The sequence below is a fragment of the Lathyrus oleraceus genome, chromosome 4 (assembly GCF_024323335.1).
Source record: "Lathyrus oleraceus cultivar Zhongwan6 chromosome 4, CAAS_Psat_ZW6_1.0, whole genome shotgun sequence".
In the NCBI taxonomy this organism is placed as follows: domain Eukaryota; kingdom Viridiplantae; phylum Streptophyta; class Magnoliopsida; order Fabales; family Fabaceae; genus Lathyrus; species Lathyrus oleraceus.
Window position 1 is genome coordinate 117,345,926 of NC_066582.1, and position 18,031 is coordinate 117,363,956.

Consider the following 18,031-nt stretch of genomic DNA (forward strand, 5'->3'; position numbering starts at 1 on the left):
GTTTGCCTCGGATCATGATGGTTTGGACTTCAAGTCTCATTAAATTCAATGGATCTTGGGTCTTGATGGGGTGAAAACCCTAATCCACCAAAATGGATGATTGATTTTGATGTTAACTTGATCAAACTTTTGATCCAATTTGGGTGTGACTTCTCTTGATTATTTCTTCTTCATATCCTTCTTTTCCCTTTAATCAATTGGGTAGCTTGTGTCCATCTTGTTCATGATGTGTGGATTGGTACTTGATGAACTTTCATCATTTCAAATCTACCTTCTAAGTGATCATGGATCATTTAAGGTACTTTGGATTGATGCATAAGTTTGTCCTAAGTGTCAGGAAGTGTGGATTTAAGTAATGAATCGTCCTCCTAGCCTTTGTGCTTGATCATCATCCTTTTTTTTGTGGCATGGCTTTAGGAGAATGATTTACATATCATTTATCTGGCATGTATTAACACAAACATTACTATTGACCGGCCTAAGATAGTTGTGACTTCTACATAAGTCCAATTACGATTGCTTAACATAGCGCTAAATTTGTCCCAAAAGCAAATGCATTTTTATAAGTGATATTGTAAGTCTCTTATACCTCATGTTATTGTGTGAAAATGTTGCTCCTTTTCCATTTGTGAGAGCTAGTGGCATACTTGTTGATTTTATCCAAGTTGTATACCTTCTCATAAATGATGTATAGGATCAAATTTTTATGCTTATGATGTATTGGATCATATTTTCATGCTTCTGGCATCTTTTCATCTTCACTAACATCTTTTACTAACTCTTCACTTGTATTAAATTCTATTTCAATGTCATTTACTTTATGCCTTTGTTTTATGTCATTTACTTTATACTTTATATTTATCATTTCATATCATATTATTTGTGATTTTGTCATTTATTTTTCTTGTCCGATTTGTACTTTATGCACATCATTGTAAAGAAGACATTAATAAAGAAAAAACCTAAAAAGAAACTTTTTTCTCCTAACTCATGGACTTGTGGTTACTATCTTTGGCATTATTGTGGAGTTATGGCCTTAGAATTAGGATCTTGACCTTTGCTTTGGGACTTATGACTTGACGCCTTGGAATTCATATGATACCTATGACTTTGGACTTCTCTGTGAAGACTTGGCTTGGTTACTTTGGTTTCATTTGATACATGGATTATTATTTTCTTATTTTAGTTTGTTTGAGGCTTAATCCAAAGGAGAGAATTCTTGCTTGACTTATGTCATAAAGCTTTCTATCTCTTGGTTAGATCTTTCTTCCCTAGATTTTACTTTATGCTTTATGATGGTCTCTACTTCTCCCCCCTTTCTTTGATTTTCAAAATCTTCTCTCTTTTTTAAAACCTTCTTGCTTTATAACTTGAATCTCTTTCTCAATAAACCTTGACTTTTGTCAAGATATTTTCAAAACCTTTTCCTAATAAATGCTAATTCATCTTAAGCATATTCAAACCAATTTCAAAAGACTTAAAAAATGCATAACTAATTCGAATTGTTTTTGTGTACTTTCCCTTTTAAAACTTTTCTCAAGGTATTGGACATGAGTCATTTCCATAGTTGATATATAATTCTCCTATCCCCATAGCATTGATGATAATTATTTTCCATTTATGAGAGCTAGTGGCATACTTGTTAATGCTTATCCAAGTTAGAGCCCTTCTCATGATGATGCAAAGTTCTCATACTTGTGGGTGACTAGTTTAGTATTCTCCTTAAAATGACAAAATGTCTTTTCCATAAAAAATGAATCAAAATAAACTCCTTTGTTATTTTTACCACGAACTACGAGGCTTTGATCCTCCATTGCACTTTGTTGGTAAGTAGGCATGAGACTTCAAAAGTCTTGGCAAACATAAAAATAAGGAAAATATGCTTTTTTCCCATCTTTCCAATCTTTTGAAAAACAACACCCTTTTCAAACCAAAATGTGCATATTTTCAAAGAGGTTCCCATGGAGTACCATGGATGTTTAGGGTGATGATACATTCCCTTTGCATAACTAACCCCCAGACCCTTATTCTCTTTTTTTTGTTAGTTTTGTTTTTTTAAAACTTCTTCAGGTTTTGTTTGGACTTTCTCCCTTTTCCTTTGGAAAGAATAAAAGTGTGGTGGCGACTCTTTCTTTGCGAGTTAAGTTAATCGATAGCTTAATCTCAAAAAATTTACCGCTACAACCACCAATGGTGAGCACCCCTAACTAGGGTTCCTTGGGTCAAAAGGTCAGTTAAGAACCAAAGCCATACAAACTAGGGTTTAGGTGTGCATGAGGTATCATGATATAGAACCACAAGGTTAAAGCATACCCAAGGTTGGGGATTAGGGTTACCTTCAAGTCCAAGTTCAAAAATTACAAAGCACAAAGTCAACTGATGACTTGGACAAGCCACAAAGGATCAAGGAGCTAGGGTATTGACCCATGGATGACTAGATGAACAACCAATGCTTACAATCAAAGCCCATCCTCAAATTAGGGTTTCAGAGGTGAATGAGGGATCTTATGAAGTATTTCAAGATCACCTAATGCTTGAAAATGAAAATTAGGTTTTATGGTGGATTAGGCACATCCCAATATGATCAAGAGATCTTAGTAATCCTCAAATATGAATACCATGTCTTAAGTTCATGTAGCATGCTCTCTTGTTATGAATTAAAATGCAAATGAGGTGATGAGATGGGAAATGTATGCATATGAATTAGGACCATGGAAGTTGTATAGAAGGTAGGGTAAATTTGGGGTATGACAATACCCTTCTAAGCTTTAGCATCAAATTTGTTAAGATAGTTTTTGTTGTTTAGAATGTAACAAGTACATCCAAAATGATGAAAATAAGAAATGCTTGGCTTTATTCCTTTGAACAACTCATATGATGCCTTATTCAGAATAATTCTAATATAGATTATATTTTGAACATAACATGTTGTGTTTACAACTTCTTCCCACAAGTACTTAGGTAAGTTTTTCATGGATCATGGTTCTACCCATTTCTTGTAAAGATCTATTCTTTCTCTCTACAAATCAATTTTGATGTGGAGTTCTAGGAGAAGATAACTCATGGAGAATTCCATGTTTTTCACAAAATAGTTCAAATGGATCATTTTCAAATTCACCACCATGATCACTTCTTACCTTTAAAATTTTAGAGTGTTTTTCAATTTATACTTATATGCATAAGATGTTGAACACATCATATGACTCATCCTTGGTTCTCAGGAATTTAACCCAAGTCCATCTTCTATAGTCATCAACAATTTACTAGACCATATTTCTTCATATTGATTGATGCAGTACTAACAGGACCAAACAAATCAATGTGAAGTATTTCAAAGGGTCTAGAGGTAAAGACAGTGTCTTTAGATTTCAAAGAAGTTTTACTGATTTTTCCTACTTGGCATGCTCCACGGAGAGAATCTGAGTGATAGTTGAGGTATGGACATCCTTTAATAAGTTTCAACTTGTTAAGTTTAGAGATTAATCTCTAGTTAGAATGACCCAACCTTTTGTGCCAGATCCACTTCTCATCACTCACTTATAGAAGGAAAAGTACCTTCTGATCAACCAATTAATAAAAGTTTATTTTATAAACATTTCCCTTTTCTTGCCTTTGAACACTATGGACTTGTCATATTCATTCATGACTATGAAGTTGCTCTTATAAAACATGACATCATAACCATTGTCACAAAATTGACTAAGGCTCAGTAGTTTATGTTTAAGTCTATCTACAAGCCAAACATTATTAATTGAAATAGAGGAGTTACCAATAATATCCATACTAGTGATCTTTCCTTTCTAGTTTCCTCTAAATCCTACAATTTCTCCCTCTTTTAGAGTTAGGTTTTGGAACATAAGATTTTCTCCTGTCATATGTCGTGAGCAGCCACTATCCAGGTACCATGACTGTTACTTTTCTTATCCCTTTAAGCATATTTGCGACAAAGACAATTTGAGATTTAGGTATCCATAATCTTATGGATCCTTTATGGTTAGTTCTGATAGGTTTCTTCTTGTTTTGTACCTTTTCTCTCATATGACAAGGTTTAGGATTATTCAAGACTTCTGATTTAAAAGTTTGTTGTCTTGAATATACCTTTGCCTTAGTTTTTTCACCTTTTAGAATCTTAGCTCCTGTTATAATAGGTTATGGATTCTTCATAACCTTTGAATTTAGAGTCTTAGGCTCTGGTTTCTTCAGAACTTTGACTCAACAACTTTAGGTTCTAACTGATTCAGAATCTTTACATTCTTAACATCAGGTACAAAATAAGAGTCAAACCCTTTCTGAGAAGAGCTTGAAGAGGAAGGGTTTGTTGGTTTACTTAAGGTCTCAAGCCTTGGATTAAAAGTTTCTTGTGAGTAACTCATACCTTCCCCTTTGCTTCTACTTACTCCATAAATCATGGAAGAAAGTTTAGTTCCGTTAAAGCCATTTATGGTAAACTCTTGAAGAGTTATTTCACGATCATCCAGAGGTTTATTAGACACTTCACTTACTAGATAAATATGATCCTTCTCTAGAGCATTATTTTTATTTTAAAAAGAATTTAATTCTTCTTTCAAAAGATCATATTGCTTTTTCAAATATTTTCATGTGTCTGGATTTCTCTTGACATCTCCCCATGAAATCTTGAACAAAAGTAATTAAATAAGAACAAGATAGTTTAGAAAATACCTCATCCTCACCCTCATACTCTGATCCATAATCTCAGTCAGATTCTGCTTCTGAAGATGTAAGAGTCATTAATGCAAGGTTGGCGTGCTCTTCATCCTTTTTAGAGTCTTCCTTGTTGTCAAGTTCACCCCATGTTACCATGAGAAATTTCTTGAATTTTTTCTTGAATCTATCCTTCTAAAACCTAACCTTCTTTGGATTGTCCTTTCGTAGCTCAGAACATTCAGCAATGAAGTGACCAGGCTTCTTGCAGTTAAAGCGTCCTTTTTGGCCATCCTTGTTTTCTCTGGAGCCGGATCCTCTGAAGCCACTTCTTCTTCTAGAGAATACCTTCTTATTCTAGAGAATCTCTTCTACTTCTTGGCTAAATACTTAAATATTTTAATGATGAAGGCCATTTCCTCATCATTTGAGTCATCGTCAGAACCTTCTGCTTGAGAAGTTTCTTCAGACTCCCAAACTTGAGGAGCCTTAGTAGCTTTAGTAACAGATTTTAGAGCCAAAGGTTTTGAATTTCTTACAGGTTAACCTCCATTGAGCTCCATCTCATGGCTCTGAAGATTATTGATAAGACTCTCAAAACCTAATATTTTTAAGTCTTTAGCCTCCTGTGTGGCTGTCACTTTAGATCTGTATCTGACAAGAAGACTCCTAAGAATATTCTTGACATGGTTAGACATAGTATAACTCTTGTTCAGAACCAGAAGTCCATATACAGTAACTTGAAACCTAGAAAACATGGTTTCAATGTCTTCATCCTCCTTCATTTTGAACAACTCATAATGCTAAACCAAAAGGTTAGCCTTAACTTCCTAAACTTGTTGATTCTATTCATAAGTATCACATAGGGAATTGAAAATGGTCTTAGAAGTAAATTTTATGAATGATTTTGATATACTCTGAATGAGGTAGAGCATTAACCAAGATGCCTCTAACTCTATGATGTTTTCTATAGACTTTTTTATGAGCTGGTGTGAGAGCTTTTCTATCAGACATCATTCCAACTCCATTGGTTGGAATATCAATGCCATACTCTAGAATGTCCCATAACTCATCATAAAGGTCTATGATATGAGTACACATCTTGCTCTTCCACCATTCAAACTCAGTAGAGTTTCCACTAAAGGTTGAAGGTCTAGTTGTGTAGTTATTCTTTTCTGGAGTGTTATAATCATGATTTACAGTAGCATGAGGAGTAGGACAACCACTCTCAAGTTCAGATACATCAGACATAGTTCAATATGTTTTTCTCAAGATCTTTTATGTACCACTGTTAAGTGTTAAGAACAGACATGGCTCTGATGTCAACTGCAGGTGATGAAAATACAAGAAGGGGGTGATTTATGTTGGCTCTTTTTTTAAAACTCTTAAGTCATATTCTAAACACAATGTTATAGAATCTGATCTAGTCAGAGGTAGGCAACAGATATAAAATGCAAGAAAGAAGAATAACTCACAAAGTCATCCTGGTTTCTCTCACAACTCGAGAGTAATTCAGTCCCCTTGTACTTATAAGCAATTTTTACTATAATCATACAAGATTACAATTTTCTCAATCACACAAACAAGATACTTCCTTTTCTCAAACATACAAGTAAAAGACTTTCTTGCTCTAGCACTTAAGCTAGATACTTCCTTACTCAAACACACAAGTAAAAGACTTTCTTGCTTTAGCATACAAGCTAAAGACTTCCTTGCTCAAGCATACACGTAAGAGACTTTCTTGCTTAAGCACACAAGCTTGATACTTAAAATGCTCAAACACTTAGTAAGAGACTTCTAATAATCTACCTATAAGATAAATGATTTTTGGGTGAATACACTTGATATACAATCAGAAGTGTATAAATAATACAACGCAATGAGACTCTTATAAGACTTAAGGATTTCTAAGATATACACGGATAAGAAAACCTAAATTTAACTTATTCTATTACTTTGACATAGTAACTTCTCTTTTTTTCAATTGATTTTCATTAGCATTGTTCGACATATTTCTTCAAGTCTTTATCTCCTTAAATAGAAGAGAAAAGAGTCGTTGAAGATGCAACATATTAGAGTCTTTTGAGAAGCTTTAAAATAGACTTTGGGATGTTTCACCAAATTGTTAAGTTAGGTGAAAGCTAGTTTGAAAAACCTTTGCTACAAAAGGAATTAACAGTTGTATCCCAATAGACTCTATGAAGAAGATAAAGCTTAGGTCATCATGTGATAAAGTATGTTCAGAGTTGAACAGTGACCTATCAGTGTCATCTTAGTCCTTGCGCTCTGTCTGGCCTTCAAAGGCTCACTTCTTCAAAGTCTGGTCTTTAGAGGATGACTCCTTCGGACTTTGATATTTGAATATTGACATCTTCAGAAGATGACTTCTTTATAGTTTGGCCTTCAGCTTCTGATATGTCGGAATTTGATCTTCAATCTTTTCATTCAATATTCATAGTCAGAACCAACACTTAGATTTTACATGAAGTTTAAGTCTATGGTCTTGCGCACTTGAACTTAGTTAGATGTGAAGAATGTCTTTTTGTATGGTGAACTGAAAGAAACTATACACATGCATCAACCCTTTTGATTACAAGGATCTATAGTGTCTTCATCATGTTTGTGTTTTGTGTAAATCTTTGTATGAGCTCAAACAAATTCCTCGCATGGTATAAATAATTCTCAAACTATGTTTCTTCTATTGGATTTTCTCAAAGTAAGCATGACAACTCTGTCTTCATCTACCAAAAAGATTCACAAAAGGCTTATCTCTTACTGTATGTGGATGATATCATTCGTACTCCCTCTTCCAATGACCTTCAAAAATCTTTCATATCACTACTTAGCTTTGAGTTTGTTATAAAATACTTGGGATTGGTGAATTATTTTTTTGGGTATTGTCATCACCTGACATATGAAGATCCATCTCTCGACACAGTCTTGTTGGTGCCTCCAATATCTCATCTTCACACATTGCTAGACATTTCTTACGCATTACAACAAATATGTTTATTTATGCGCTATACAATGAGTGATCACATGCACGATCTTAGACAGATCATGTATTATATTCAGGATACCCGTCACCCGTCAGGATGAACTACAACTTTACTCTTCTTTCACTACATGGTTGATAACTTACATTGATGCGGATTCGGCCACTTCTTGAATAGTTTACGATCTACATTTTGTTCATTTAACAGGTACCATAAACAATAAAAACTATAGAATATGAAGTGTTGGTATAAAACAATTGAGCTTACAAATAGGGATTTAAAACCACATCCACTAGGATGAAGGTACCATAAACAATAAAAACTATGTAGTATGAAGTGTTGGTATAAAACAATTGAGCTAACAAATAGGGATTTAAAACGACATTCTCTAGGAGGATCTTTTATCAAATGCATCAAACTTTTCTCATTCAAATGGTGTACGTCCAAACCAATGTTGGATGCAATAGAATAGAGACTTGTCCTAGAGCAAGATAAGGGTCACCCACGGTCTTCTCTAAGACACCATGTCATGTCAGTGAACTCCACTACAATTCCACCAACGCAATATGACAAATCATTGTTGTACTTGTGAAAAACAGATATTTTCTCAACTCCTTCCTCTTCACGTGAGAAAGCAAAGCATGCGGTTTCTCAAACTAAGATTAGATAAAGTTTCATATGAATATGGAGTTTGTAAGCAAGGAGAGCGAGATTTGAGAAACTCAATGGTAAAGGGTTTATAGTCTAAGAAGAAGAATAACACAAAAAATAAAAGTAATATATGGGGCCAGAGAAACCCTAGCTAGCTAGACCCAGCAAAGCAAAAGTAGGTCCATCATCATCATCATCATCATGCATGTTAATATACTCTCCTCACCAAAACTATGATTGCTCTTACTTATCATCAAAAAAGAAAACCATTTCATTACTACTTTCAAATATCATTACTATTTAATATTTAAAATGTAAACAACACCTTCATTTTTACACCGACACTATGGAAAGAAGCTAAGCTTTTCGATCTACACAAAAGATTTAAATCAATCACAATAACACTTTTTTTCCTTCTGATCAACAAAAGTAACAACACTTCTACACATCGAGAGAGAGAGAAAGAAGACAGTGACTAAAGCATGAAAGCTTCTAATATCCTTCTGCCAATCAAACAAAAATTTGGTATTATGAAATAAAAACAAATGATACTTAATAGTAGTAGCAATGGAGAAATGGAATAATATACTTAATTATAACAAAAACATAAATGGTTCGGACCGAGACGCTTGATTCCCCAAGAGTGTTGATGAGTATAGTTGGATCTTAGTAGCAAAGGCTATATAGGACCCTAAACAAACTCTTTTCTCACTCTATATATAAAAGTTGTTGAAGCTAGCTAGCTAGGGTTTCCTTCTTTGTCTTCGTAGTCTTCTTCGTGTGCTTGTTGTTCTTGAGTTAGTTTTGAGTGGCTCTTGTGATCATGATCAAGAAAAGTATGGTGAAAGATGATGATGTTTGTGATAAAGAAAGAGGTGGGGGTGTAATGATGATGATTAGGGTTTTTGGTCAGAGAGGATGAGGGAATAATGATGATTGGTGTTGGGTGAAGTCGTTGAAAGGTTGAAGAAAAATCCAAGGTAGTTCGTGCCATCTCTCTCTATGAGAAAAAGAAAGAAACTAGCGATAGCTCTCTATGTTCTCTCTCTCCTTTTTCTATTGTGGGATCAAGAATGAAAGAATTATCACGAAAACCGTGGTGTCAACTTTTTTATGCCCTCCACTTCTTGTTCGCAACGAAAAGGAAACTACATGACCCCATCTCATTTTCCTAAGAGAAATAATTAAATTATCACATGCCGCTTTAATCAATATAAGATAGTACAATCATTACATTTAGATAACTCATGAATGTTTGAATGAAATGATCTAAATCTATTTGAGAGTAACTAGACATGTTGAGTTAGTACAATTCAACTTTTAAAATGTTACAACTCTAAGTAAAAACGAGTCACCCATTTTAATATTATCATGATTTAAGATAATAGTTTTTTTTTTAATATGTTTGGTTATCCGGTGAAAGAAAATTAATTTTAAGTAAATTAATTATGTAAAATTGATTTTGATTAAAAATGAGTGAAGTTAAAGTGATTTATATTTGAATAAATTTATAGAAAAATAAATCAAACATAAAATTTAAATGTAAAAATCATATTTAAATTTAAAAGCTAAAATGATATTTTAAGTTAGAGTCATCACTAATATTATCGCATACATGTTTACCATTTAACTTTTAAAATTGTTTCAAAACACTAAAAATACTTCTTCAGGGAGCAAACATATTTATGAGTGTATTGAGATTACTTTAGAATTCATTAATATGTTGGATAATAAATTATTTGGAGGTAGTGTGACTTTGAAGATAGTTATCAGATTTTTTTTTTATATTTTAGATTGTCAATATCTTACTAAATTTCTTATTCAATTTGGTTTTGACAAAAAAATTGTGATTGAATACTTATCATTTTACACTCAGCTAAAATATCAATCATGATAAATGAAAAAATTGCAATTTTTTTCTTGCTATAGAGTAGTGAGGCAAGGAGATCCTCTGTCTTCATTGTTGAAAAGGCACTTAGTATGCAGTTATCTATTTGACGGATTATGATAAGTTTACATGCATATCAGTTCGTAAGACAATCATTCCTAGCTACAATTTTGTTTTTTTTAGATGACCTTAAGATATTTTGCATAGCTACGGGAAAAATGCTCAAGTCATTAACCATCTCCTTCAAAGATATGGCAAAATTTTGGTCAACACAACAATCCAACTAAATGCAAACTTTACGATGGAGGTACTTTTAGATCTAGGCTGAGACACATTCCAAATATGTTTGGATTCACTGTGGGACAGGCATCATTTAACTATCTCGGAGTTCATACATTTAAAGGCAAGTCTGCAACTTATAATCTTCTGATCATAGCAGATATTATATTGGCCATGCTAGCTATTTGGGAAGGACATGTTCTTTCTATAATGATTATAGTTCAATTGATCTAGTCGGTCATACATGACATGCTTATGTATAGTCTTAGGATTTATGAATGGTCAATCGATATTTTTAACAAATTAGATTATTGAATTAGAAATTTTGTATGGACATGTAGCATAGATAATAGAAAGTTGATTACTACATCTTGGAAGATTATTTGCTCACCTTTGTCTAAAAGAGGTCTTGGTCTGAGAGATATTAAGACAATCAACAAAGTTGATTTTTTATCTCTTTGTTTAAAGTTGTTAACTATCAATAATCAATGATTGTCTATACTTATTAGTAGATACTTCATGCAAAAAAACTCAATCATGCATCATATTTCTTCTTCAATATGACCTGATATTAAGCATTACTTTTCCTTTCTGGAGGAACATAATAGATGACATGTTAGTAATGGGAAGAACATTGATTTATGGACTGATAATTGGTTGGGATAACAAAGTTAAAGATTTATAACTAGTATTATCATGGATATTCAACTTATGCAAACTGATAAGGTCAATTCAATTATCCAAGACATTAATTGAATCATTCCTCGTGACTTATCAATTTTGACTCATCAGATTGTTGAAGATATTTTGAAGATTAACTTGTCATTTGATAATAATAATAATAATAATAATAATAATAATAATAATAATAATAATAATGATAACTCATTTGGATATGATCTGTAAATGGTAATCAATCTTTTAAAGATGCCTACAATTGTATTAAGAGGGGTCACATTGAGACTTCTTGGACATAATTCATTTGTCATCGCTACATCCACTTGCTAAGTCATTAATGGCTTGGAAACTAATACATAATGTTATTGCAACAGAAGAAAACCTAATTCGAAGAAGAAATATGGTTTCTAAGTGTTCTTTTTGCAATCAATATGTGGAAATTGCATACCATTTATTTTTTAGATGCATGTACACTTTATTTTTCTGGCATTGGATGGGGAAATTGTTTGGCATGAACATTGATTTAACTAGTTACGAAAATTTATTCAAACTTGCTGGTAGAAGTTGGAGCTCTCAAATTCATAATTTGATCATGACTCTCATCATGATAATTCTTTTGAAAATTTGACATACAAGAAATCATATCAGGTTTTAAAATGTAACACTGACTTTGATAGAGACATTATCCGTGTTAAATAGTTGGTCTATATGAAATTTACTTCTTTCAATGGGCACATGCACTCTTCCATTCACGAGTTTACGGTTATTAAATAATTTGATATCAAATGTCGACTTTATCCCGCACCTAAAATCAAACAAGTTAATTGTTGTTTTCATAGTTATAATTGCATTAAGTGTAATCCAAATGGAGCTTCAAGAGTAAATTCTAAAATATAAACATGTGTGACATATTTAAGGATAATTTATGAACACTCTTGGAAGCTTGCTTAGCTAAGATTGGAGTTTACACCTTCTTTCAAGTTTAATTACATGGAATCCTGTTTGCTATCGAATATGCAAACAGGAAGAATTAGAGAAATCTTTAACTTGAAACTAACTAAATGTTGGTCATTTGTACATTTTATAATTTGAATATTTTCCTTTTGTATCTTTTAAATAAATGAAAGATTACTTTATACTCTATGAGCTCATGTAGATTCAAGATATTTTATATTGTGAAAGAGAAAAATACATGAATAAATAGATTAGTTAATGCATGTTTTTTATTGATTATGACACTTTCTATAATTTTTGAGAGATAAGTTAAACATGTCCAACTACCATTTTACCAACTTTTTTATGGTTTAGGTTTTATATCCCTTAATTCTTTTTGTTTCTCTTTTTTATATAATAAATTATCTTTATTAAAACAACTGAAATTAATTTTGGAAAGTATAATAATATCAACGATCAAATCTATCAAAATCAATTCTGCCTATTCTTAATTAATTATGTATGTTCCAAACATATACTTTATATTTATCTGCAGAGGATATTTGTTTTTTATGAGACTTATGTTAGTAAATATGAATCTTAATATAGAGATTATATGATTCAAGCTTTGATCTCATTAATTCAAATTATAATATGAGCAATTCATTTAGAGTTAAGATTGGATCATAACTACACTTTTTTTAAAAAGATATAAAGAATATTTTAAAATTATATATATATATATATATATATATATATATATATATATATATATATATATTATATATATATAATATATATATATATATATATATATATATATATATATATATATATATGTGTGTGTGGTTTTAAAAATAAAATGTTGTGTATACTATAGAGACAAATTTTAATATAAATTAATTTCACAAAATACTAAAAAAACAAGAAAAAAAATATTTGTGAAGAATTCAAACTAAATAAAAAAATTACAAAAACTAAAACAAATAATTATACATTATATTTAAACTATTATTTTATTTTAGGATATTCCAACTCTAACCTCTATATATACGTAATGAATTGTCTAATTACAAAATAATGAGGGGTTCAGAAAAACTGCGGAATGATTGGCTAACTAAAATCCATTTGATTATTTTAATCATGTTTACAATCAGTAGTTATATATATTAAAAAAATAATAAAAGGCTGTTTATGACTGTATATGCAATAGATATAGTAGTATTAAATATAAGCTTTATAGGGTTAAGTTAAAGTGAGAATTTGGCAGAACAGAGAGACAAATATACCCATGGGAATAAAGAATGAAAAAGTGATGACAATAGAAATAGAATATACATGTGGTCTTCTGAATGTAATGGCTGTCCTTCTGCAAAAAGCAAACTTATAGGGACAAAAATGTTAGTACATAAACTCAAATAATATTCCCGACATTCTGAACCTTGAAAGCAATAATTCATTGTTTACAAACACAGAGAAAAAAAGATTCCAAGATAATGTATTTTCAATGTTTGGTCTTCATCATAATCATCATTCTAATTCTAATATACTTATAATGTTAAACATTGGTTGATGCTAGTTTTTGAGCATATATATATAAGGACAAAGTAGTTTTGGAAAACAACCCATCAAACCTTTGGTTACATGACTTTATATTTGACTCTGATAAAGTCAGTAAGTTATGCATAATCCAGCCTTTTCTTCCACTTTGTCCTCCTCCTATCAATGGAGGAAAATGTGGCAAACATAATGAGTTGAAGGGAAAAGTGGGACTCTAGAATAAAACTTATAAACTTTTTCAGAGATTCAAATCTATTTTGACACAAAACTAAGTCTAATTCCAAAATCATATATAAAGGGAACAGTAATTTATGTTCCCTCTTGTCAATTTCTTTGTCAAAAAATATTTAAACTTTAGGGTTTTTGTCATATTATTGATGAAATTACTACTACAAATTTATGTTCGCTCTTGTAAGTAAAATTTCTTCATTTGAGTAAATTGAGTTTTAAAACAAACAAACAAATGTGTATTTCAAGTTTTCAAAATTTAATGAATTATAATTAATATTTTGTTTTATAATATATATATATATATATATATATATAATATATATTATATATATATATATATATTATATATAATATATATATATATATATATATATAATATATATTATTTAATATAATTGAACAGTATAGATAACGAGTATCATCATCATCTTGTCGGAAGGAGATAGATAATGGACTTGAGGGCAGCTTGGCCTAAAAAAAGGAAATGTCAATTCAAGTTATTTTCATGCTTGTATGCAGTAAAGAAGTGTGAGAAATGATATAATTACTCTCTAGATGAGTGATCAGTGGATTGAGAAGGTGGTTGAGGTGCGTAGTGAAATTTCTAAGTAGTTTAAGGAAAACTTCTCTGAGTCATGGAATTATATGCCCCTTCCTGACGAGGTCCCTTTACCTTGTCTCTCGTTTGAAGAGACGGAGCATTTTTTGTCAGAATTGTCCACTCTAAAGTCAATAAGGTGATTATGGGGTTAGATGGGTGTAAAACCCATGGAACGAATGAGTTTAATTTTTCATACAACAAAATAGTTTTGAGACTTATTAAACGTGGAGGTCTATGGGATGTTTTCCTAGTTTTTCGAGAACCCAATTATCCCAAAAAGTTTGATGTCTTTTTGTGGTGCTCTTATTATGAATGTGTATTCTGTTGGAGCTAGGAGATTTTAGGCTCATTTTTCTCCTTGGTTCTTTGTATAAGTTGGTGGTTAAATTTTTGACGACTAGGTTGGTAGGAGTAATGGATTCTCTCATTTCTCTATAGCAATCAACTTTCATTAAGGGTAGACAATTAGTGGATGAAGTGGTTGTTTTGAATGAGGTGGTAGACTTGGCTAAATTCTCCCAAAGGAATTGCTTAGTGTTTGAAGTAGATTTTAAGAAGGCTTATGATTGAGTTAGTTGGACGTTTTTGGATTACATGTTGAGTAGGTTTGGGTTTGATGTGAGGTGGATGGCTTATATCAGAAAATGTGTCTTATCGGTAGCCTTTCTATTTTGGTAAACAGTTGCGCGATGGAGGAAATTAGTATCCAAAATGGTTCTTAAGCAAGGGGAACCCTTGGCGCCTTTTCTCTTCCTTTTAATGGTGGAGGGTCGTAGTGTTTCCATGAAGAGGGAAATTCATGTTGGAGCTTTTGCGGGGTTTAAGGTTGTTTTGGAAGGTGTAAAGGTGTTTCATTTCTAGTGTGGCGATGATATTGTTTTTGTAGGGGTTCCATCAGTGTCTAATCGTTTGACTATTAAGGATTTTCCTAGGAGTTTTGAGTTTGCATCTAGTCTTAAGGTTCATTTCTCTAATAGTTGTCTATGTGGGGTTAATGCGGGGAGTGTATTTTTGGACATTGTTGAGGACTTTTTGTAGTATAAAGTTGATAGTTTTCCTTTTAAGTATTTAGGGCTTCCAATGGGTGATAATCCTAAGAAGGAAGGGACCAAATATCATATACTCAAGGTTGTGTCCACCAGACTAGCTTCTTGGATGAATAGGTTTATGAAACTCATTGGAAGATGTGTCATGTTGAACTTAGTTAAGACTCGATACCTATTTTCTTCCTTTCTTTTATGAAGATGTCAATTAAAGTATGAAAGAAGTTAGTTGGGATGCAAAGACAGTTCCTTTGGGGGATGGGGGGCTCAAAATGGGGTAAGATAGCCTGGGTGAAGTGGTAGGATATGTGCAAGCCTAAGAAGGAGGGTGGCTTATGGGTTAAGGATTTTAGGCTTATGAATATGGATATGTTAAGTAAGTGGATATGGAGAAACATTAAGGATAAGCCATTATTATGGAAGTATAGAATTTCTTCTATATATGGTGCTCAGGTGTGTGGTTCCCCGTTGAAAGGTAGGTTTGTGGGACTTAGGAAGGCTTCCTACTAATGGAGAGGAGTCTTCTTTCTTAGTTCTAAACCTAATCAACAATCAGATCGGTTCGCCTCTTCTTGGATCAAAGTGGTTAGGGATGTTATGAAAACCAGGTTCTGGTGATGTTGGGAGGGGGAGTTCTCGTTAAGTGTCTCTTTAGAGAGGTTGTTCCTCATCTCGAAACAAAAGTCTCTTGTGGTGGGTGAAGGAGAATTGCGATCCAAAACGCAGCGGAAATTAAAATTTTCTCCTTTAGAGATCCTTACGAATGGTCATGATCAATGATAGAATATTTACCTCTTGTGACGATTGAAACCTTTGGTGCAGATCTCTTGTGACGATCAAAACCTTTGATGCAGATCCACAGAGCGATCACGAACGTTGAACGATGACAACGTCTCTACTCAGTCCACACGAACGGATTCCTTCAATCTCAGTGCTAGCAGGTACGAATGAAGGCTTTGAGTGAGAGAGAGAGAGAGAGAAAACGAAAATAATGCAACCGCAATGAATGCTTCTGCACAAGGGTTCTATTTATAGAACCACTTGTGTGGGCTTCAAGCTAAAAAGCCCACTTAAGTGTATTTTGGCCCATATCTTATAATATGCCCAAAATCACTTAAGCTCATGGTAACTTACCATATTTCGTATTCTACTTAAGTACACCGTACCTTTACGATGTTCTACAATTCAGTTAAGGGCACCGTACCTTACGGTGTTCCTTAGTTACTCTATCTCTCATCAATCCGTCCTTTGTGTGTGACCCTGTAGGTTTTCGCGGCATTGGCAATTATATTAAATCATGTATTTAACATAATAAACAGTGAACGGTATCTAGCAACACATCACTGCTACCCAAGACACGAAAATGTCATGTGATCTGACAATTCCTTCTGTGATAATACTTATGTGTATAATTACTCTTTTGCCCTTATGTCTATATTGAACACAAGGCATAGACTGTGTCATCCTTGTCCAGTTCAATATTGGGCCCATAGACATTTATCCTGTTATGCAGGATGGGCAAATTCCATCTAGGTCACTCATGTCCCTCAGCATGCTTCGTGGAGTACCCATCAACTGTCTTTATGGTTATCCAGTTACAGACAACGTTGGATCAGCAATAAAGCACTCGACTCCACATCTAGGGTCCATAGTGGTTTCAGGTCGAAGAGTGGTATACACCATTATCACCATGAGAATAACTTATGACACTTTGCATAACTTTCTATATAGTATTCTCATAGCGGGTCAATCCGGTATAAATATTACTCTTAATATTCATACCTATGTTTAAGACTTGATAACTCTTTATCCATGATCCATGAGATGTGATCATCAGTCTCTAAACATAATAGTCTTCATGCTTTAATGTTATCCCACTTCACAATAAAGCTTGACTACAGATACTTTAAGAATAATGTCCTTATGTCTAATGTGATCTCATGATTAAGTCATACTTGGTACATTAAACGGACTAGCTATTCTAGGGAATTTATTAAACAAACATAATAAAGAAAAAGCCTTTTATTATTAATAAATAATTCGATACAAGTACCAAAAGTATTGGCCTCTAGGGCTTACACCAACAGTGGGTTTGGTAGGGGCATGTGAAGGAAATTTCTTGGGTATAGGACTTTAGGTGGAGGCGCTCGTTACTTGCCTAGGAGAAAGAGGTTTCGATGAGTTATTTGGTTCTATTGTTATGGTGGTTAAGCAGGATCAAAGAGAAGTATGGGTGTGTATCTCGTACCCCTTGAGAGGGTATTCAATGGTGATTTCTTATGCCAAGCTTTAGATGACAGTGTAAAAGGTAGGCCGCTTCAGATGATCATAAGTTGGATATGGTTTGGAATAGTTGAGCATCTTCTAAAGTGGTGGTATTTTATTGGAATTTGTTACAAGATAGACTTTCAACTAGGCAGAATCTTTTTAAACGCCAAATAATCTTTGTTGAAAATGGGGTCGGGTATGTGTGCTTAAAGCGGTTAGAGATTTTTGATCACTTGTTTGT

At 32.8% G+C, this 18,031-nt stretch overlaps 1 long non-coding RNA gene across 1 annotated transcript; it reads right to left on the minus strand.

The window, feature by feature from the left end:
• Positions 1–7,078: 7,078 nt before the first annotated feature.
• Positions 7,079–9,574, minus strand: LOC127073886 (uncharacterized). The gene is made up of 2 exons (XR_007785890.1): positions 7,570–9,574; positions 7,079–7,479 (listed from the first exon to the last, which is right to left on the minus strand). It is a non-coding gene; the product is annotated as an uncharacterized LOC127073886 (long non-coding RNA).
• Positions 9,575–18,031: the final 8,457 nt, after the last annotated feature.